Source organism: Semicossyphus pulcher, unplaced genomic scaffold, assembly GCF_022749685.1.
Source record: "Semicossyphus pulcher isolate SPU_LCO1_2020_fin unplaced genomic scaffold, fSemPul1.0.p SCAF_21, whole genome shotgun sequence".
Lineage (NCBI taxonomy): Eukaryota > Metazoa > Chordata > Actinopteri > Labriformes > Labridae > Semicossyphus > Semicossyphus pulcher.
The window spans coordinates 21391996-21415332 of NW_027211695.1; the positions used below are offsets into that span (position 1 = coordinate 21391996).

At 39.0% G+C, this 23337-nt stretch overlaps 1 protein-coding gene across 1 annotated transcript in view; it reads right to left on the reverse strand.

Annotated features, from left to right (window-relative positions):
- LOC138600476 (homeobox protein 2-like) overlaps positions 1–23337 on the reverse strand; it is a 149195-nt gene that overhangs the window by 124777 nt on the left and 1081 nt on the right. The gene's annotated exons all lie outside the window — the stretch shown is intronic.

A 23337-nucleotide genomic window follows, 5' to 3' on the forward strand; every position in this document is an offset into this window, starting at 1 on the left:
GGGGTCGGCTGTTTTCATTGATCCATTAGTAATTTGTGACACACTGAATGTGGTTGGCTTGTCAGTTGCTGTCCATATATCAGTTGTATTTGGCTCCATAGTTGTGGAAGATCCGCTCTTGATGTTAACTGTTTGTAAAAATATATGAAACGCATATTTAAGTAATTACATTACATTTTTGAGAGCATTGTCTTCCACATACTTATTTTTCACATTACTTACCCATAAATATCAGCCAAACTGATAAGATGGGTCCAACACCCATCTTGTCCGCTACTGACTCTGTAAAATGAGTCAGTATTGATAGTTATGAACAGCAGCAGGATATTAACAGCTAATGTTATCTTATTATCATTAAATTCCCTTCGAGTTCAGTCAATGGTGTCTCTGCCTTGATAACAATCCGGGATTTAAGGGTAGCATACTGGTGCAGTGGTTAGCAATGTTGCCCCATAGCAAAAAAGGTTCTGGGGTCTAACCAACCTGCTACCTGGAGTTTGCATGTTTTCACAGGTCTTCTCAATATGGCCTCCTATCACAGTTCAAAGCCATGACTTTAAATTACTTCAAATTGTTAATCCCAGTGCCTTACTACCATGAATTTAACTGCCAATTGCCCTTCTCACAAATTTTAATTTTCCTCCATTTTAACAAAAACTACCTTGTTAATTTCAGTTTTTTTATTGGTGGGATAATATGACAAAAAATGTTATGTGAAAGACAAAGAGAAAAAAATGAGACAGTGGACAGACAATGCACAGACATACAATAACAAACAATAACAGTTACAGTAATGTATGGGCCATCTAAGAGAAGTGTGAGAGTGACGATATATTTTTCCTCAGATTAAAAGAGAGGGTGGAAAAATAACAAATATGTATTGAGATGAAATTAACTAAATTAGTATACTTAAGTTGATTTAAATACTGCAAATCAGTGAGTAAGAGAAACTTTTAATACTTTTCATTCATGTAAAATGTGGGCTGCGTCCTATAGACCGGTGTGACCAATATACCAGTGTAAATTGGAGAGAAGTATTTTATTGACGATGGCGCTATAATCTAGCTAAAGCTTTGTCACGGACATAACCAGTCATATTTACGAGTGCAGCCGCCATCCCATAATAATAATTGCAAACTTTCAAAAGTCAGAAAGGTGTTATTCGTTTGCGAATATTTAACTGAAGAACACAAATATCTCTAAAAACATTCATACATGACGACAAAAGTGACTAACTTAATGTTGTCATTTACAGATGAACATTTGTAGTTCCTGTCACCGTCCATGCCTGCTTTGCTTACATTTTGGGTATTTTTGCTCAAACTTCATTGAATACTTCTGCAATATACGAACATTTGTTTACATCAAGTGGGGGGCTGGACAATCACTTTTGTGTAAGTCACTAAGTTGGCTATGAACTCTGGATAACTACCAAAGAAAAGTCCACAGATATGGCATTGAAAAGTCTGCATCAGAGACACACTTGGTGATTTGACAGTCATCTTGTCGGTGTTCATCATTGGCACCTCACCTACTTTTCAGCATTCAAACCAAGTTTTAAAATTTGAATAAAGTTATACTTAATACTGTTTAGTTACTGTTTACTGATAAATGTAACATTTGTCTTTGTCTCCCTTTTTGCGTTAACTTAAAATGTTCACTGATGTTAGTGCAATGTTTGAATGCAGCTATACATTGCAGTAGTTACTAGTATAATTGTATAATGCGGTTGTATGCAATGACATACTTTAGAAGAGAAGTCAAAATATTGACATTCATTTTATGTATCACTAATTAAATTGCAATATACTGTATATATACTTAGGCAATACTGCCCAGCATTAGTTGTAGGTAACCTGTATTTTTTGATCATCCTTTTTATGATTACAAAACACAGAACAAATGAGGTTTTATTCAGATACAATAATAGTTAAGTTTGTCATACCAGCTTTTAAGTTGACCATTTTACTTACTGCAAAATCTTTAATCATCTCAATTAGTTGTAATCCACCTTAACTGTAATACATTTTTACAGCTGTCTTGGGCAGGTAAAAAGGATGAATATTTATTTGAAATAATGCAAAAAGATGTACATTTAAATTTAAAGATTTACTTACCCCAATTGGGAGAAGATACAGATAGATAGAAAAAAGAAAAAAATATTGTCCACTCTTTGAACAAGTTTAAATTTCTTTTAGTTGTTTACTGCTGTAGCCTTTAATCAGTTAATTCAATTGATGTTGGTGACAATGCAAACATTCACCTGTTGTGGGAGTCCTCGTCCTGATATCGTTGCATTTTATATGAGGGAGTCCTATCACTAGCAAATGGCATCACTCATAGATGATACATTTTTCAGAAATGTGACAGGGAAGCAAAGAACAATTTAAAATCACAGATCAAAGGTGCCACGTATTAAGCTGTCATTTTCTTGGCTCAGTCTCAGAGTATACTCCCTTTTCTTTGTCATGTAATAAAAAAATGTATGCAGCAGCATTCCACTTATATAAATCATGAAGGGAGTTCCCACAATGTGCCAGTAAATTATGTCAATTAACAATTAATTAAAAATATTGAAATGAACAGATGAAGCCCAAGGCAGCTATCAGCTACCCTCAGATAAATTAGTGTCAATTTAGTGGTGGAATAAAAACAACAGCTTTTTGGATTTATTATGGACACAGGAGGGACATGTTGCAAACACAGGTTTTATGTAAAACATGCAGAACAGCAGATAGACATAGAAACTATCTATAAATGAAATCGTAGCAATTACACGAACAGTTAATATTTTAGAATATGATCCTGCTTATTTGATCTATTCGATTTATCTTTAACTTCTTGGGAGTAGAATCAGATAAAAAGATGCACAATATTAAATACAAATACTAAACACAAATATCCAATACTTTCAGCTGTCCTCTCACTTAATAAAGGCATAAAGGGCCGAAAAATTGAGTGCAAGTTAGAAGATTTCACCACTGATCCTACTTAAGAAAAACTAGACAGCTGTAGGAAAGCTGGTCTTGTGTGAAATGCAAATTTTTTGATATGCATGTGCCACTTAATGCTGAGAAAAGTGAGTTGAAAGAGCTGTTATAGTACAAGTGGAGTTGAGCTAGGTGACCTTGCAGGTATTACTGCCCCACTTCAAGACATCCCTTCCCAAGCAAGCATGTCTGCAGAGCTGCAGTTAAGTTGAAGTTGAGGCTGAAGTTAACGCTGTGCATAAAGGAGGTAGAGGTCAGAGACCGGGAGTTGAAGGTGGAAGCCATGCATCTTCATGCAAGAGCCGCCCAGTCCAAAATGAAAACCAATTATGACAAAAAGCCAGTTGCACAAACACTCCAGCCAGGTGAGCGCATGCTAGTTCTGTTACTCTACGTTGGTTCTAGACTTCAGGCTAAGTTTTCTGACCCATATATGTTTGACCATAAACTCAGTGACACAGATTAGGAAATCCAGACCCCTGATCGTAAAAAAAACAAACATGCTTAAAAGTATGTTGATCATGAAAGTGTTGTTAGTTCATCTCCTGTTGTTGCCCCTATTGCCTCTGTGTCTGTTGCCTAGCCTCCATATAGCCCCAGTGCTGTCAGACTGGTTGAGTGTTGCAGCTCTGTTTCTTGTGCGTGCATTGGAAACTCTGAAATCTTTACAGTGAATTGAACTTGAACCCACTTTTGGAGCATCTGCCAGAATTCAGCCAGGTCTGACATTTGCAAGCATATCAGAAACCCTATTTAGTGATGTACAAAGTCAAACTGATGTGCTAAGCCACGATATAGATGTAGGCAGCCATAAACCCATACAGCAGCATGCTTATTGTGTTCATCTGACCAAAAGGGCCCTTATGCAAAAGGAAGTTAAATACTAAATTGAAAACGGCTTCACTGTACCCAGTACTAGTTCCTGGAGTTCACCCTTCCTCCTTGTTCCAAAACTTGACCAGCGATTTTGCAATGATTATCGTAAAGTTAATGTAATTATAAAACAAGACCTTCTAAAAGGTTACTGGTAGGTCCCTCTCATACAGCACACCTCAGAAATTAGTGCATTTGTGACTCAAGACCAATTTCTGCAATACACAGCCATACCGTTTGGTTTAGGAAATGCCATACTAAGGAGGAAGGGGTAAAAATTTTGCAGCCTCCTCCAACAATAGCGCGCCAAGCTCCTACAGTGACGTGTAGCACTAGCCACACCGATTCAGCAATGGATTGCAGACCGCCATGGCACCCATTCCTTCCATTCCACTTCTTGTGTGTTGTTCTCTTTATTGCAATAATCATAACAGTATCTGTTTTCTGGTTCCTGGAATGGCCCAACCTGACTGACCAACCATCAGGTAACTTGACCAATCTCACTGACTTTGTTCGGACTGCAGGTCTGACCCGGCCTAAGCAATACCTGGAGACATCCATAGCTGATCTTAAAGCCTTAAAGCACAACAATTTGTTGGGGTAGCTGGTTAAAAATGTATGGCTTGCTACAGCAAATTTCACAGCTAGAGAACACACAAAGTCTTGAGTCTTGTTATATTTGCATAGGATGAGGCTATCATTTGAAATTGGCTGTGCCCCTCCCTTTCACCCAACAGGGGTGTTATGTCAAAATGCAGAAAATGAGATGATGGCGGCCTCTCAAGACTTAAGCAACCCAGTGGATAGTGGTTTTTATAAGATGACTCTATGCCCCTTAACCTGTCTTCCTTCTATGGAAAACACCACTCTTAGAGCTAACATCTCCAAGCATGTGCCCACACCCCTTCATGCAGCAGATATTTCCAATAAAACTCAGACTCTTATGTTTGACTTCAAACTATCACGTGATGCCCCATATGAGTGTTACAGTAAAACTAATTCATCTGGCCTAAAAGGTGTGTTTGTTTGACATTTTACAGAGCATTGTAATGTCACATGGCACACTACAGGCAAAAACATTACAGGCAAGGAGATTTACTTGGATTAGGAACCCTCTCCCTCCCTGATGCTCCTGACATGGTGCTCTCTGACATCGGGTGGTGTCAAATCACCTTTTTCAGAAATGACGGAAGAACTGGTATGGTACGCGTGCAATGTTCATGTTAGTGGAGAATGTTTCCATTATCACACAGCACTCAGTAGTAACAGTCATAAAAGAGACCTACCCAATGCCGACACTAATGCCTTTATTGATGCAACTAGAGTCCCTAGGGGAGTCCCAGATGAGTTACAAGCCCACCATTAAATTTCGGCTGGGTTTGAACCTTCACCTTTCTGGTGGGTAAATGCTAATAAAAATGGAGATTGGATAAATTACATGTATTACCAGAGACACACTTAAAGAATAAGGAGTACAGTTACATGCAACATTTCAAATGGCCTGTCAGAATACAATGGCATTGGACATGCTGGCAGAAAGAGGTGTGTGTGCTAAGTTTGAAGATTTTTGTTGTACTCTTATTTCTTACTTTTATTAAGTATACAGCTCCCGATGGCATTTTCTCAAAGGCCCTTACTAGATTTGTAAGTATTGACACACCTGTGTAAATAACCTAATGTTTCACCCCACAGCATATGTTGTAATTAAATTGTATGACAGGGTTTTCTCTCTGATGTTGAAAGGCTATTTTCTTATTTTTGCTGATCCTGATTATCAGGATCACTTTTTATTAAAAAAAAGTGGGGCGATGTGAAAGAAATGTATACGTAAACCTGTATAATCTTTTGATAACGTAAATGGTGGTGGTGTTTGAATGTGGTTGAATTGTTTCAACTGGTTTCTTCCCAAATATAGTTTGTAGTGCTGTTTCATTCATTTTGATTTCATTGTGGTTGGACTATATTGGGTTTGGGTTGATGTGGACCATCAAGTGCACAGTACTCTGATGTAGAGCTACAGAAAAATAACAGCAATGGCCCGTGGAGACAGATGGCTATGACCAATTGTGTTTTGAGAAAAGTTGCTTTTGTGGCAGCAACCCAAACCACCTTTCTGATGAAAAACCTGGCCCTGCAGTCTCAAACATCTAGCATCCAACAATAGTACATCTGAGAGACGGAGGAGCGACAGACTTCTGCAGTCAGCAGATCTGTTTTCTTACCTGCTCTATTGTGGTGGGATAGATTGTGTTGGATTAGTTGTGGACCCTGTTTCCACAGATTCTCTAGTTTTTGTTGTGAATGATGTTGCCATAGATGGTCAAGTTTGGGTTGATGTAGTCACTGATCCACTGTGTCTTGGTATTGTGCTGTGGATTGTTATTGATCCAGCAGATGTGCGCCATTCTTTTGTTGATATTTGTGATGTGACTAATTCTGTTGTTGTAGATGCTTTACTTTGTGAATAATGTGCTGTTAGTACTGTATTTTGTGTTGATCTCCCTGTTTTTTGATCAGTTAGTTGTTGCTCTCATACTGATGGCATACTGTGTGTTGGCATGTGTTCATCACATCTATTGTTCTTGTTTTGTTGATCGTGGTGTACCCATTGTGAATTATGTTTCTGTTCTTTTACAAGCTGTGGTTTCTGGTACAATTGATGTAACCTTTCTGAGATTCTTGATTTTATACTGGGTGATATGGCTTGTGTTATTGTGGTTTGTACCAATTTTTCTTCTGCACAGATTCAATACAATTCAATACTGTTGACTCGGATTCACTGCTTTGTAAAAAAAAAACAAAAAAACAGCTGCAGATGCATTTGTTTTTGTCAGAGCTTATGAACTCATCTCAGGTGACATGTTGAGGAAGTTAAGTTTACAGTTATGCTGCTACATACTTTATGTTGGAGGTGGGATTTGGCTCTCCTGTCTGTTTTTCGTCTTGGAATTTGAGTACAGGTGCGCTTATTGACAAAGGTACCGCTTGCGATACATCGGGAATGTTGGTTGGTGTGCTGTGATCTTTGATTTCTGAGTCTTTAGGTGTGGTTGGCAGAGCAGTTGCAAATATGTTTGTGGGTGTGTCCACAGTGTGTGTATATTTAATGATTGTTGATGTGGAAATATGTGGGGTATCACTGGATATTTTTGAATCAAAGTTGAATTTGACAAAGATCAGTTTGATTCAAGCACTGTCCGAGGCTGGTGGACTTAGCTGTAGTCGAGGTCTAAAGAGTTTGTATTGAGTCAATGTGAAACTCTGTTTCTCTGACTGTTTCTACCTCAGAATTCATCATTCCTGAAATATTATGCAGCACTGTGGAAGTGCCAGAGCCAAGAAAAGATTAAATAGAATGGACTGTACTTATATCGCACTTTTCTAGCTTACGACTACAAGTCACATTCACCCTTTTACACTCACATTTACACACTGATGGCAAGCCTAAGTGCCATTCTCCAATCAGATCTATGTCCATGTATACCCGATGGCTATGCCTTCGGGAGCAATTTGGGGTTCAGTGTCTTGCCCAAGGACACTTCGACATGTGACTGTAGCAGTCAGGGATTGAAACACCAACCTTACAATTGAGGGACGACTGACTCTACCACTGAGCCACAACCACCCTACTCATTGCTTAGCATAGGACAAATAGCTTGGATTGCCACAGAATGTTCTGACGCTGACTTGATGGACTGGTTTGAGCAGATTCATAGGGAGCAGTCACAGGAGCCGGTGTGAGAAAAGGTACAAAATAATGTAGCAGTGACGATATTTGGACTCAGACTTTCCTCTGTTAATGTCGCAGTTATTTTCTCCATTGTTGATAAAACTCAAATGGAATGAAACAGCTAGTGTGAAGCAGGTCTAACAATAGCAAATAGCTTGTGGTAGCTAGAAAGCCAAGTCTCTCAGTCTCTCCAGCTCCCAGATGTCTGTAATCTGCTAACACTGAAAACACTCACACAGAGGTCTGGAGCTGCTCCATAAATATCACCAAGAGAGTTTGTCTCTTTATGCACAATGCCTGTGGTTACATCACAGTTTATATTTCCAACACAAATAGTAAGAATAATTTAAATTCTGTTTGACTTTATGTTACAAGTTTAAAGTCTACCTATTTGGGAAGTGGAATCTTTCCTATACTATCAAGATCTGGCTGACATGTCTGACTTTGATGGGCCTGCACATACCAAGTTATGTCAGTGAATGTCACTGGTTTTCCTTCCATGGGCCACTTTTGGAAGGCACTGATCACTGCAGACCAGGAACACCCCACAAGAACTGCAATTTTGTAGATGCTCTGACCAAGTCGTCTAGCCATCACAATTTGGCCCTTGTCAAAGTCGCTCATATCCTCAGACTTGGCGATTTTTCCTGCTTCCAACACATGAACTTCAATGACAAAATGTTCACTTGCTGCCTAACATATCCCACCCACTGACTGGTGCCATTGAAACGAGATAATCAATGTTTTTCACTTTGCCTGTCAGTGGTCATAATGTTATGGCTGATTGGTAGATGCTGTAGTACTTCAAGACTGAACACAGACTTATATGCGTAAAATTGTTGCAAGTTTCCCTTTCAAAAACGAAGCTGCCTACCAAATAATAATAATAATAATGGTAATAAGATATATTAAGTGTTCTACATTTTATTTATTGCTGCATCTCTCCAGTGGGTATTTATTTAATTTGGTTTTATGTGAAGTAGTTTTATAACCCTTAAGTTAGCTGAATAAAAACAACGTTGAGATGCCCTGAGGGAAATTAACAAGCAGCTATAAACATCAACAAAGTCTGTTACATCACAGCTAATTGGATCAAAAAAAAAATGGTCACGGCCTTTCAGTACATGAGAATTTTATCATTTCGGTGGAAACAAACTTGCTTGCTTTAGAAATTAATCAATTCTGCCGACTATCAAATACTACTATCAATATTCAAGTTTTCATCAGGGAATATTTCAACCAAATTTCTGGAAATCCAACAAAAGAAAATACAAAACTAATGTGTGTTTTCATGTGTCATGCAACCATTAGAAATTGAGCTCATTACATTAACAGCTTGTGGCAAGTGTAGGGCACAACTGGGTGATGTAATTAAGAGTGCCCGTCAGAGCTCAAACACCGGAAGACAATTTCATTACTATCATAAATATAACATTTATATTTTTTCCATGTATTCATTTAAGGAACTTCTAGGAACATCCTAAACTTTTTGATTCTGCTTAAAAGTGGATGTTTAGGAATCATGCTTCAACTACATTTGGAACTCTTCCACTTTGATTGATACACAACTTTTTTCATACATTGTAATCAGCGTTTCAACTGCCAAATGCCACTCCTATTCAATATCACACATGTAGGATTTTTATTGTCTTGTATATCAGCTTCAACCAGTGTGTGAAATACCCAGTGGCAATCGCAGGGTCCCCCCTACATAGTGCTCCAGCGTTATGTCTTACGCAGACTCAATATGCAATATACAGTACAAGATTTCATGGATGAAACAGTCCCTTTTCTGAGAGCAGCAAGCTCTTTACTTTCCTACACACTAAACACCCTAACTTTCCAGCATTGACGTCCAGCCAAGTGTTGCAGTCTTTCCATTCGCCCACCTGCTAAGTTGTCCAACCAGCCGGTAGGTCACTGATGCTAGCACTGATGCTGGTTCTGGGGAGTGACTGAGCCCCAAGCTCCCTTGTGCATGTAGTAGCTGCAGATGCACCAGTGTTAGCTACGATCTCTGCAACATTGTAATTCTGGTTCAGCTTTTTAGAAGTGAATCCAAATTCAGCAAGTAATGAACTCTGTTTGAAGCAGAAACAAAATCCACAGGTTTCCAGTTTGTAGGGGGAAACGCTGGGTTCTCTAAACTACACATTGATTGCAGACCATCATTTGCAACAGTGCCACCCCTTGGAGGAAGACCTTACCAGAAACAATGACAATATGCTATGATAGGAAAAACCACCACAACAATATTTTTCTGTAGGCTATTCATATTTGTGAATACATGTTTTGCAATTTGAAAAACAGATACAGGACATAGTACGCTTTTAAAATACATTTTTATTGACAATTACAAGTGACAAATTATTTTCTTTCAAGACTTTCCCCAAGTCCCCCTGCATTTCGCACCCTGGCCTCAACTCATAATGTCATTTACTAGAATATGTTTGGGACTTTTTTCACATCTCTCTCTCTCTCTCTCTCTCTGTCTCTCTCTCTCACTTACTCAACACATGCACACATACACACATACACACACACACACACACACTTAAATACACACATTATTCCTTTCTTTTGTCTACACATTTTACACCTGGAAAATGTAAACCTTGCGAAAACAAAACCTTACTCAGTTGAATCTTGACTGGTAGGCTTTGATCTGAACAAACTTGATCTAGCATGGGAGTTCCAAATAGTTAAAGAGTTAGACAGGTTTGTCATCAAACATTAAAATGTATGGGAAATTTCGGTGACTATTTATTTCCGGAAATAGCCCTCTTTTGTTTGAGCCGGTTAAGTTTGACTTGATTTTCATTGGTAAAAATTGCTGAACAATACTGAACTGTTGCAAGCTGTCACTGTTGTTCTCTATTATGAGGAAAGCAGAACAGAAAACCAGGAAGCTGGAAAGAGTTCAGTTTCCTTGATGCATGTAGCTGACAGTATAAACAGTTGTCAACGATCCTGTCTGCAACAATCCGTTTCCAACTAGTTTATTTTGATAGATTGTCACTATAAGACAGAACATAAATATCAGTACTTTAACGAACCAATTGTCATCGTCTTAATTCAGATGCAGAGAGCATGACCAATGTTTTATGTTGAGTGATGAATGATGGATGAAGAGCACTCTACAGCTAAATAATCTCGCCCCTTTGGATTGGAGTGTTTTCATGTAGCTTTTGTGATCAACAACCACAGGGTCGTGCAGCACCTATTTGAACATCACATCCACAGGGAGCCTTGGGATGCAACCAAACTTAAGCTGGAATGGGGCATGTCCTGTCATTTCATGCACTGTTGCATTATATGCAAATGTCAACAAGAACATCCACTGAGTGCTGCTCAGTGCTGCCTTTTCACTCCAGAAGTCACACTAGCTCCAGAGGGAAAGGGAAAAGTCCTGATGCTCCAAAGTGGGGCTCGAACAGAAGGGTCAGGGTTTTGACTAGAATGCATCTTTGATAGAACTTGACATTCTTTTACATCAGACTCCATCTTGGGCCAAAATAATCACTGTCATGCCAGGTGTAGAGTCCTTGCCTGCCCCTGTCAGGCAAAACAGACTGATTCCTCTTTTGTTTCTGCTGCTGATGTCTGCAAAGGGAGGCCTTAATAACCCGATAGAGGGCGCCATTTTGGATCTTAAGCCTGTCCCACTGTTTAATGAACATGACAACCTTTGAGTCGAATCATGCTCTTTCACGCCTGGAAGGCAACCTCCTCTGAATCACAGATGGCATGATCTTTGAGATGGTAGGATCAAGCTCTTGGCTCCTCCAGCGTGAATAGAGGAAGTGATTCTTTCTCTGATGACAGCTGATCTTGGACAGACTTAAATAACTCCACAGCCCTGGTTTCAGCAGCCGAGTTCCACTGGTCATGAACATCCAGAAAAGGCTTAACAGCCACAGTATCAGAATTAATTTTGAGAGGACCAGCCATCGTCTTCACAAGGCCAAGGGGTGGTTTCTTTATCCGATGACACTGGACCTTTAAGCGGAAGGTGTCTTGGATGCCATCATAGCTGATATCTTCAGCCTCAGCAAGGAGGTGGCTGTACTGCTCTGTGATGAGCCAATGGCTGACTGTTGTTGCGAAGGGATCCCTGCTGAGAGCAGAGGTCAAGAAGCTGCTCACACTCGGGGAGAAGACTGCCATTGGAGACAAGACAGCAATAGTCACTGGTTATCTTCAGTTAGGCACAAATTTTATCAAATTTCTCATGCACTGTGATCAAATCATCACGTTGGCCTGGAACAACAAGGATGCGAACAATACAGGTTTGTCCATACAGTTTCATTCCCACCTCGTACATGCACTTGGGCTGGCTGAGTGCTTCGCCACAGCCTACTAGCACAATTTCTTGGGTCATGGGAATCGGTTCTGAGAGTACATGCTCACTCAACATCTTCTGCTTGCTCACTGAGTGTGCAGGCCATGGAACCAGAGTCAAGCATCCCCTGCACATGAAATGTGTTGTTCATGCTGACAGGGGTGTAAAAGAGTTCATCAAATAGTCCCACTCTGTGTATTTTGGACTATAACTTTAGCACCGGCTGGAGCAGCTGCGCATGCTTTTATGTAGTGCTGTTCAATCTTTCTTCATTAGTGCCCACACATCCCCTCATCCAATATGGGACAGTTAGTTTAAAAGGCTGGTATTTGGGGATTGTTGGAGCCGGTTGAGGGGCACGCTCAAAACACACCAGGCATAAGTGTTTCTGCCTGCACTGTACAAGGATGGAAAGGTTGGAAGACTGGCCGACCCTACAGGATCTCTGGTAACTTTGGGCAGGGGGAATCTGTTTGCCTGCGGCCTGGTTGTCCTGTGATATTGCACAATGAAAAAGACTTCTTAGCGTTTTTGGATAATTGTCATAAGATTGAGGCTGACTGTTGCATTGGTCTCAACCTGCACAGGAGACTCTCTGGGTTGGCATGTCATTGCTGGGTGCAGGTGCAGGAGTCTGGACATAAACTGCGACAGGTTTAGGGAGTTTTGATTTGGAAAGCATCTGTCATCTTGTTTCAAATTGGCAACGATCAGTGTGCTCTTAAATTTCACTGGCTGTCTGGTGCATTGAACTTAAGAACTGCAGGGAGTGTCGGATCTGGGCAGTATTTACCAAACATCATAGCAGCTTCTTGGCAAGGATCCTCTATGTGTCTTCCTAGCCTTTTCAAGCCCGACTCTGCTGCATCAACTGCCTTATTGAGCTGAACCCAGTACTCTAAAAGGGTTTCTCTGGCTACATTGACTGTGCTGTAGAAATCAGGCATACATGAATTAGCCACCTTACGAAAATGTTGTCTGAGAATTTTGTACATGACTTCTGAGGCTGTAGTGAAGGGCTGCTTCTCAGAGTTATTCTTACAATGTTCTTAGCTTTGCCCATTAACTTAGACATTATCTAAGAATACTGCTCTCCCAGAGGTATGGCTCGTTTCTTGAAGTATACCAATCCTTCCCACTCACACACTGTGTTCTTGTCTGACCCGTCCCCTCTGAAGACTGGAGACTCTTTCACGTCTGACTGTAGGACTATAGGTGCTTTTTGACAGCAGGAACTTCCCCCGGGAACTAGGAACCTTTTCAGGCACTCTGTGTGTTTCGACAGCAGGAACCAGGGTCTAAATTTAGTTCCACAGTAGTTGACTTACCCCCTGAAAAGTCCCTGCTCAGGGGGTAGTACTTTCCAAAGGTCCAGGAACTTGACCAGTGCTGATCGTTTCTGATTGGTCAAGTACTCAGTTTTATTTCAACCACTTGGGCTGCATGATATTGGAAAAAAACATACATAGTAGCAATATCTTTTTGTTTGTTTTGCGATATTTATTGCGATATTAAAAAATACACAAAATTATACCAGATTAATGCAGTGTGTTTTCATGTCCATATAAACAATTAACAATCATATTTCTTATTATTTGGGACTTTTAAGTCTATTTTTCTTTAACATAACAAATCCCCCCTTTTACTTAAAACACCCTTATCAAAAAGTAAGGATAGTTCAATTGGAGCGACACGTTTCCTTAAAATAAATATAAATAGACCTGTGGGCTGCAGGTGTGTTATTTATACGGTAAGTCATCAACCGTTTCTAATGATGTTGAAATCTAAGTTTAATCAGCATGATCTGCATCATGTCGGTAACTTTAGGAAAAGAAAACACCCGTCTTCCATTTCCTGTCGGCACACAACCTCACGCCGTGCCTGTGCTGCGGACGTAACTGTAAACACTCCCAAGCATGTCTTAGCTGTGAACAGTTTATGTAGTTCACGAAGCGGACGTGCAATGGAGCGTTAACTCCCGCAGCACACACGCCAACAGGTGTGTGCCAACAGGAAGTAGGTGACACGAGCTTTTGTGCTCAATCCATTTGCAATGCAATAAAGCACGATCAAACACAGCACAAGTTGAATCTCCTCCATGTTACATACACATGAACACACAACAATAAAAACTTGTTGAACCTGATGATGAAGGATTAATTAATCTACTTTCACAGAGTGGCATTTGCCAACATTTTTTAAGGAGTGTTAAAACATTTAAAACCAGTTAGATATTTTTGGCTGGTTGGTATATACAGGATAGCAAGTGAATAACCTGAAGGGTAATTTGGATGGTTAAATGGCCTGATCCATGACTCGTTCTTAAGGTGCCTTAAGGTTCTTAAGGTGCCTTAAGAACGAGTTCATGTGAGCACAGTTTACAATGTTACAGTTTCATGTAGCAGACGCTTCCAAAGCGACGTACATCTGAAAGTTAATACAACACAAGCAACTATCAAGGCAGGAGAGAATGAAGTCAGTGCCTAAAAACAGCTTCAAGCGCGATCGGACACTGGTGCTGACAGGCAGTGTATAGGGCTTTTTAAAAAAAATAATAATCATTATCAGCAACATTATAATAATAATAATAATAACATTATAATAATCATTATCAGTAAAATTTGATGTGCAATATGTTTTACAAGGGATCAGTGCAATGACACAAGACAGAATGTATGCTTGACTGTGAGTGACGGGTGTATGCTTGATGTTTTTTTAAGTGCTTTTTAGTGGATTTATTTTCTTATTTATGATGTACAGATTGGTTGACACTTTTAATTTCATTGTACTTGTTACAATGACAAATAAAGCTATTCTATTCTATTCTATTCTATTCTATTGTTGTTGTGGCGCAGCCCCACCTGTTATTTGGCCGTGGTTATTATTGACACTAGGTTCCAGTGCAGCGAACAATACGTCACCCTATTTAAAGAAAGCTATATTGTAATTCCAACTGTGCTTCATTCTTCACTACCATATGTTAGTGTTTGTTCACAAAACTGCTTTATTTTACTCACCTTGCTTCTCTTCAGTTATATCTCCTTCAACTGCTGTAACTGCACACAGTGTTTGTTTTCTTTTGGTTCTCAACCTGTGTCTAGGATACAGTGCAGATAGATTAAATACATTATTGATCCAAGTGGGAATACTTTGTTGGTTATTGTTTCACTACTTTTAAAATATATATGGTTATCATTATTAAATGTTTTTTTTATATAGGCTAGACAGTGAAATGGCTTTCCAAATCTCTGTAGCTACTATATAACTTAACCTAAGCCTCACCCTTGATTCTGAATTTTAGATTTATAGAAATTAGACTGTTTTGCTAACAAATTGATGATGAAGTATGTAACCCACATAATATAATGGACTATATATGGGAAAAGGGAGAGAAAAAAATAAAAGACAATTAAATTATAAATTACTGTAACAATAACAATAACTTTATTGATCCCCAAAGGGAAATTTATTTGTCTGGCATCTCATCTACTATTTACTAAAGAATTAAAAAGCCTGATGGCTGTGGGTACAAAAGATCTTCTATATCTCTCTGCCCTGCAGCTAAGAGAGAGGAGCCGTCCACCACCATTGTTTCTTTGGTCCATCAAGATTTGATGAAGTGGATGATCCGTGTTGTTGAGAATGGCCTCAACCTTCTTCAGTGTGCATTTCTCCACCACATCCCCCAGTGAGTCCAGTCGCCTTGCATCCTTGTGTCTTATTCTGCCTCCCCAGCAGACTGCAGCATAAAACAGAACACTCGCCACCACAGACTGATAAAACATCTGCAGCATCTTACTGCAGATGTCTAGAGATTGGAGCCTCCTTCAGAAAAAGAGGCAGCTCTGCCCCTTTTTGTAGAGTGCGTCTGTGTTAAGGGACCAGTCCAACTTGTTATCCAGGTGTACGCCGTGATATTTATAGGTTGGCACCACCTCAATGTCCACCCCACAAGTGTTCACTAGCTGAAGAGGGGGCTTGGACCTGCGGAAATCTATTATCATCTCCTTTGTCTTTGAGGTGTTCAGTAGGAGGCAGTTGTGACTCCAGTCACTGAATGCTTTTATCTTAGTAATCAAGAAAAAGTGTGATTTCTTTGTTCCTATTTTATTTTTTTGTTAAATATTTCTTTTGCATATTCTCATCCAACCATAATGCAATGAGTAGAGTGACATGGTTAGTTCAACCAAACAGAAAGCTGCAAACTCAGGTTTGTTGGTTGCATGTTTGTGTGTGACTGCGTGTTCATGCAGATAGACGGAGACCATTTCATCATAGCTGAGTTGACAAAAGTGAATTAAATGAAAGTGAATGGAAGAAAAACCAATAGATAAGTTGGAGACAGAGTCTACTTAAGATAACTTAACTGTCAGCCAAGTGGTTGCTTGTAAAAGTAACTACACATGAGTTAATTCAACTCGGTAGTTGGATTACCTGTTAGCTCCTTAGCGCTAGCTTAAAGTGCTAGGCTGCTAACGCTCGTCTGCTTTCATTGGCATAAGAGTGTGGAGATTTCCGAGGCTTTTCATCTCTTACTACTTCAAGAAGCAAGGTAATAAATGCGATTCATAAACAATGTATTTTATTGTATTACGGTCGACAGTAAAAGCAATTACTGGCATGAATGGACATAAGAAATGAATTTTAATATGTTTGTTGAGAAACCTTGTGGTCTTACTGGGTGCCGCCATATTTGGTCCCGGTGCTCAACCCATCGTCGGAGATCAGTGAGCAGAATTATTGCTTTTCAATTAGAGATTTCCTTGTATTTGGCACTTTATTGAGTGATTGATTGTACTGTTCTGAATTATTCTGTATTCTTAATATTATTATGTATAATGTTTATTTCCAAGGATATTTGCAAGGTTTATTCAAGTTTGAAGTCATTTTATTTTGCACTTGAGAAAAATTGTTTTATGGCAGCTAAAATTGTTAGATTCATAATTTTCACTGTTAAAGGGCATGTAGACAAATATAAATATATTATACGTATGTGCTGTATTGAAATGTTGATTTCAATACAGATTTCATGGTGTTGAAACTACTATACATTTGATAACTAACGATATTTCTCTGACTCTGTCTGTTGACAGGTCAGGTTATTTTTGTTGATATATGAAATAGATGGCGAGCCTTCCCACCTGGATCTAGAGAGAGAGAGAGAGACAATATACCCTGTGGTCACAGGATATATGCAGCAGACAGGTTCTGCTGCACTCTACGGTGTGGTAGGCCCAGTATCTGCAGACACCTTCACACTCAGCCCTATTACACGATTACCCTTTCTTTGAATACACACACACACACACACACTATCCATCTCCCTTGGAACTCTGAATCCCGCATACTTACTTCTTTTTTGACATCCTGGTAACTGTGGACGTAAACTTGATAATTGCCTTTGTTGATGTTATTGTATAATAAACTATAATACAATTATTATTCTATTTTCTACTCAAGCCAGCATAATTTTAAACTTACATTCTTGCCTCTGAGTCTTATTTGAACACTCCACTGTACTCCGCTAGCCGAACCTACTGGTCCATCTGAAGCCTCATATCTAAGTATTTATCACCAATCTCTTGGAAGTGTTACAAGTAGGATTAGGATAAGGCATTCCTGGTGTCTGTTTAATATGCCTACCTCTTTCACAGACTACCACAGAATACCAGCTGAACAAGAACATTACATGTGACCCACTACAGCCTCAAATATCACAGTTCATGGAGACCTGTGGAGTGCAGTTCTACAGCACAAATCATCAACAATTCTAAGCTTAATCCAAAAGGCAACTGGACTTGGTTAAAGTTCTTGAAGACGTTTCACCTCTTATCCAAAAGACTTCTTCAGTTCTAAACTGACTGGTGGACGGAGCGAGAAATATAAGGCTCTGTTGGTCATTAGTATGTTAATAATGTGTAAACGGTGAGTAGTTAACTTAGTATCGCTGAGGGTTGTTTGTACCCTCTGGTGTTGATGGGCCTTTAGGCTCACTTAATCCTGGGTGTGAGTGTGATCTCAGCTGTTTAAGCAGAGAATTCAGTACTGCATTGCAAGTGGGTGATTGGTGGTGTCTAAGGCCACCACCTCTGTTCAGGGATGGTTTTTCCAGCTTAACATAAGCCCTTTTTACACTGCAGTTCTGCCACAGCGCCGTAACGAAGCTCTACCGTCATGCCGCCTTCTAGTGCGCCACAACCATGTATAAAGTGAAGCATTTAGTGTTGCATTTACTAATAAGTTAATTTATGAATTGTGATTGGATAATTTTGATATTATATCTATAATCAGGTTTTAAATAGGGGGCACACTATTTCCAGAAGTGTGGAGGCTCTGGAGCTTTTTACGCAGGGTGGGGATGACTGGGCTTTTTATGATTGCTGGCTTACTCAAGGGTAAAAAAATATATCATATCTGTTAATTCTAGACATTACAATAACCAAGAAAATGCACTAGGCTGCAAAATGTTATGGGTGTGGGTGCCTCAGAGGAGAAGGCTGGTCCATAGAGGCAGAGGATGTTTCCTATTTTTTCACCTCTATTCTGTGTTTGCTTCGTTCTTTGCTGTTGTTTTCCACTGTGTATGCTGTAAAGCACTTTGGAACAACTGTGTTGCGCTTTAAGTGCTATATAAATAAAGTTAATTTGATTTGATGATTCTACTCCTCTATTTTTTAGTGGCAACAGGGAAATCAAATTATACTGAAGAGGAGAATGATTCAAATACTTGGGTAGGGCAGGTGACAAGAGTGTAGATGGGCTGTCTGTGTAAATTGATGGTGATGTGCAGAAGAGGATGACCTCCTACTGTCCTTCCAGGAGAGATCTCCTAGTCTAATGTACATTTTTTTCATGCTTATCTTTTATTGGCCAAGACACTAAAATTAAATATAATGGAGGATGTCCTTCCTAATCACCAAGCTACAACCAAAAGTCAATACTGACATCTTGTGGTCAAAAGATAAATTCCAAATTTCATTTCTAATTATCAGGCAGTCATAGATAGTTTTGTAGCATATTATACAAGAAATTAACATTAACTTAAATGTTTAAATTAAATTAACATGCACATTTCTAACTGCTTTACAACATATTTACGTTTCCTTTCTCTCATCAAGCAGTAGCTGGGTACATGTCTTACAAAATACAACTGAAGGAATACGTTTTTTGAAAACTTTATTTAAAATTGTCAGAAGTAAACCAAAAAAACAAATTTAAAAAAACAAAAACACGGAAGGAATAACCCAAGGGTTCAGAATGGGGGGTTAGGGGGGGGGCAGATATTTGATATCTGACTGGATGTTTAAATATTTTGTTTAGTTTTATTCCGTTTTATTTTACAATGTGTAGTAATTGTCGTGATTATTTTGAGTCGAACGTTTTCTTTAAATGATGTCATAGGTTTTATCCCAAAAACTCGCATACACCCCCCTGTACCTATAGTTGGTCCATCCAGAAGCCGCAACAGGACGAGAAGGTACACAGGCTAACAGGAGATGTCGCCAGAGTCAGACAAACAAAGTCATAAAATGGTTAGTAGAGCTTGAATACCTTTTCAAAGACGTGAATATGAAACATAGTTATTTAAACATACTTTTCTAACAAGCAAAAGTTATTAGCAGATGGACAGCGCCCTCAGTTTGAGGTTTAGCTAACGTTTTGACACGTGATAGCATAGCATCCTGTTTGATGTGATCTGATCAGCTATCAGAGCTGAATCTTTTGGCAGTGAATGAGTCAGCAGATTTTACCACCATTTTATCACAGGTTAGCAAAACACTGAAATACGTTGGATATCTTTAGGTTAAGATGCAAAGGAAAATCTCTTCCTTCTTTTAAAAATGCATTATTCCTTCACGAATATGTGATTAAAGTGGTGGAAGTACGTTCATCACTTACATAAGTAAACGTAGTGATAATGCACAGTGTAAAAAAAAACGTTGCTACAAGTTAATGTCCTGGGTTGAAAACTTTATTATAAAATATAACATACAAAAACATGCTACCAAATGTAAGGATATTCATTATGCAGAATGGCACATTTCAGAGTAGTATATTTAATTATTGGGAAATAATTTTGGATGCATCAGTGTTTTCATCACTTTCATGTTAAAGCTAACTAACCTTACCTACTTTGTACTGCTGAGTAGAGGAGGAGTTACCCCACAGGGCTCAATACAATCTTATCTCGTTGAAATATCATGTATTTGTTCATCATAATTAATCTTTATTAATCTGAATCTGAAAATTAACAAATATTATCAGATTAATATATTAGGTAAAAAGTACAATAATTACAGTACCACTGAGGTACTGAAGCAGAACTAGTAGAATAGCAGAAAATGGGAATACTAGAGTAAAGAATATACCACAATAAATTATTACAACTAAAAATGTACTGTTCTAATGTTACTTTCATCACAGTTTGATTAAGTTCAAAAGTGTCCTCTTTTGTATCCAGAACAATCCAGGGATGATGCTGATCATCAGGCAGTTGCTGCAAAAGCAAAGTTGCTGATCCATGTGAAGCAGGTAAAGATGAGCAAAAAGTGTAATTATGATGACAACTGAAATGACATGATGATGATAATTATGATTAGGGCTGCAACTAACAACTATTTTGATAATCGATTAATCCGTTGAGTATTTCTACGATTAATCGATTATTAATCGGATAAAAAGAAAAAAAGCTACATTTTAATATAAGAATTATATTTAAAACACAAAAAATATTATATTTTGTTTTCTTATACAATGCAATGTTAATATATCAATTATGTAACTGAATTAATATCTTGTTGATTTACTTAATAATTTCACATGAAAATGACTCTGACTTATGGCACGGAGTATAAAAAAACTCCATAACGTTATGTTATACTCCAGTGTTTGTCCGACCGAATTTCAGATAATTAACGATAGATTTGTGTCCGTTCTGACAGACAAACACACGATTACAATTGAATTTAAAAACAACGTGACGGACAGAAATACTCTCCGTCAGTTTTCTCTCCATGTTGTGACGGTTTAATGAAGCTGGGCGTTAGCTTTATCAAGAATTAGCGTTAAAATAGCTTTACCCGTGGTGTGAGCTTATTTACAGCTTTACTACCATGGTCTACTGTCCTCCGCAGCGGCCCGGCTATGGGCCCATCATAAAACGGAGAGGAGAGAAAACAGATGGAGTTTCAGTCCCTTACGTTTGTTTTTAAATGAACGTTAGAAACTGTAATTGTGCGTTTGTCCTCGTAAGCATACACTAATCTACTGGAGGTGGACACATCAACAGCACTGCACAATAAACGGATACTCCTAATTGAAAAATAATAAATGTTTATCCCAAAGAAGACCAGAGACGTTCTAACTTCCTGTAATTCATCACGTTAGCTACACAAGCCGCGGCATTGGCTGGCTGCTCCCAGTGACGTTTTCACAGCGCATGCCGTGCATCATAACAAAGACCCAACTTATCGATGATGAAATTCATTGCCAACTACTTTAAACGATTTAATCGATTAGTTTGTTGTAGCCCTAATTATGATTATAAAAGGGTTCACCTGGCCCCTATTTTATATTCACCATAAATGTTGCTAGTTAAAAAATGACATGGTATTTCTTTCGTATGAAAATGGAGATAAACTTTGAGTAAATTATCTTACCTTTGCTGTTGCATTAGATTTAACTGTTGACCAACCATTACCAGGAATGTGAGCTTCTTTATAGAGTCACACACTGTTTCCCCCAGAGCCACTGCTGCTGATAATTTAATAAAGCTCTAGGATTTACTGCCATCACTCCATCAAGTCCTTCATTCTGAATTTCTTTTTCATCTCTAAAGGTTTGGATTTCCTATTTCTAACCGAGACTTGGCAAAGAAGTATGCTGACCCCAGACTGCACTTTTATCTGCACTCCAAGACCTGTACCAAGGAGGAGGACTAGCTGGGATTTTTGGAACTGTAATCCAAGTTGTATGGTGAGCACAGGGCTTTTTCATCATTTGTTGTTTCTTCTGCAGCTTTTGACACAGCTTTTTCTTCTCACGCAGATGTCCATTGTCGGGTTAATTTATTTTATACACATTGCTCTACCATTCTGGATGAAGTGGGTTCTATAAAAAGATAATTATTCCTTCTGTCAATTCATCCTCCTGGTGAAATGATAGTGCGTGTCCTTTCAGACGTGAAAGTTAAGGGTAGAGCACCTGTGGACATCTACCAAAACTAAATATTCACTGTCTGCATTACAAAGAACCTTTCACTGAGTTTAACAACATTTAAATAAATGCAAGGGTTTCTTACTTTCAAAACCTAATTTCCTCAGATATACACAACCCTAAATTGCAGTAACTCTGTGTCCTACTTTGTGAATAAGCCCTTTTCTGCTAAATTTTCCGCTAATCCAATTTATCATTTAATTTTGGGCTGTTTCGCTGCAAGTGCCTTTTGATACGGTAGTATACAACTTCTTTGCTTATAAATGCGCTTGCATCAATTGGTCGTTGCCTAGTCTCTTTTAGAAATCGATCACGGGCAGAATCTGAGATATTTCCCTGCACTGTCAAATATGGAATACCATGTGACTAAGGACGCCCTGCAATACTGGAATTGATGAGAAAATATTTCAAATATTATTTTTTTGAAAAAGGGATGAAGCTGACGGAAGAGCTGATGCAGAAAAATGAAATCAAGAGCGGGGACATCACAGCTGGAACCGGCGAGGGAAGACCAGAGGCAAGTCTCGCATGCCACAACTAGTTGGGAAAAGCAACAATGATTAGAAATGATGATTACAGACACACAAGACATTAGTGGAAGTGCTGCAGTATTTATTGAGCAACTGTGTCGGAATGTAGCCTACTACCTTGAGCATTTTCCATAGATGAAAACAACAAAGGTAGGCATGTTGTTTTACTTATTTTTCACTGCTTCATATTTGCACATGCAGGGCTTTAAAGGGATAGTTCGGATTTTTTGACCCACGGTTGTATGATATACATGCCAGTAGTGTAGCGGATGCAAAGCTATTAACTCACTCACCGAGTCCGGTGGTCGGACTTCTGTCCGGTTCCGAATGTAAAAAAAGTAGTTCTGGTGAGATGCCATGGTCATGAATCCAAAAAGTTTTACCCTAAAAAAACAACATGGAGGCAAAGGTGATCCATTTCAACACAAAATCACCCTCCACGGATATCATATACTGCGCCGTTTTTTTGGCACTATTTTCTCTCTCGAACAATCCGGTATCACTACGCCTGCGGCAGGCCGGTCTCTCGGGTGACTTGATCCATCAGCTGTTTTGGAGAGAACACGCTTGAATTGTAACATGGCAGAGGACGTTTGTTGTCACAGAGGAGATACTGGTCAAAATGGCGCAAATTTGTGATTTTCCAGGCTGCAGTAA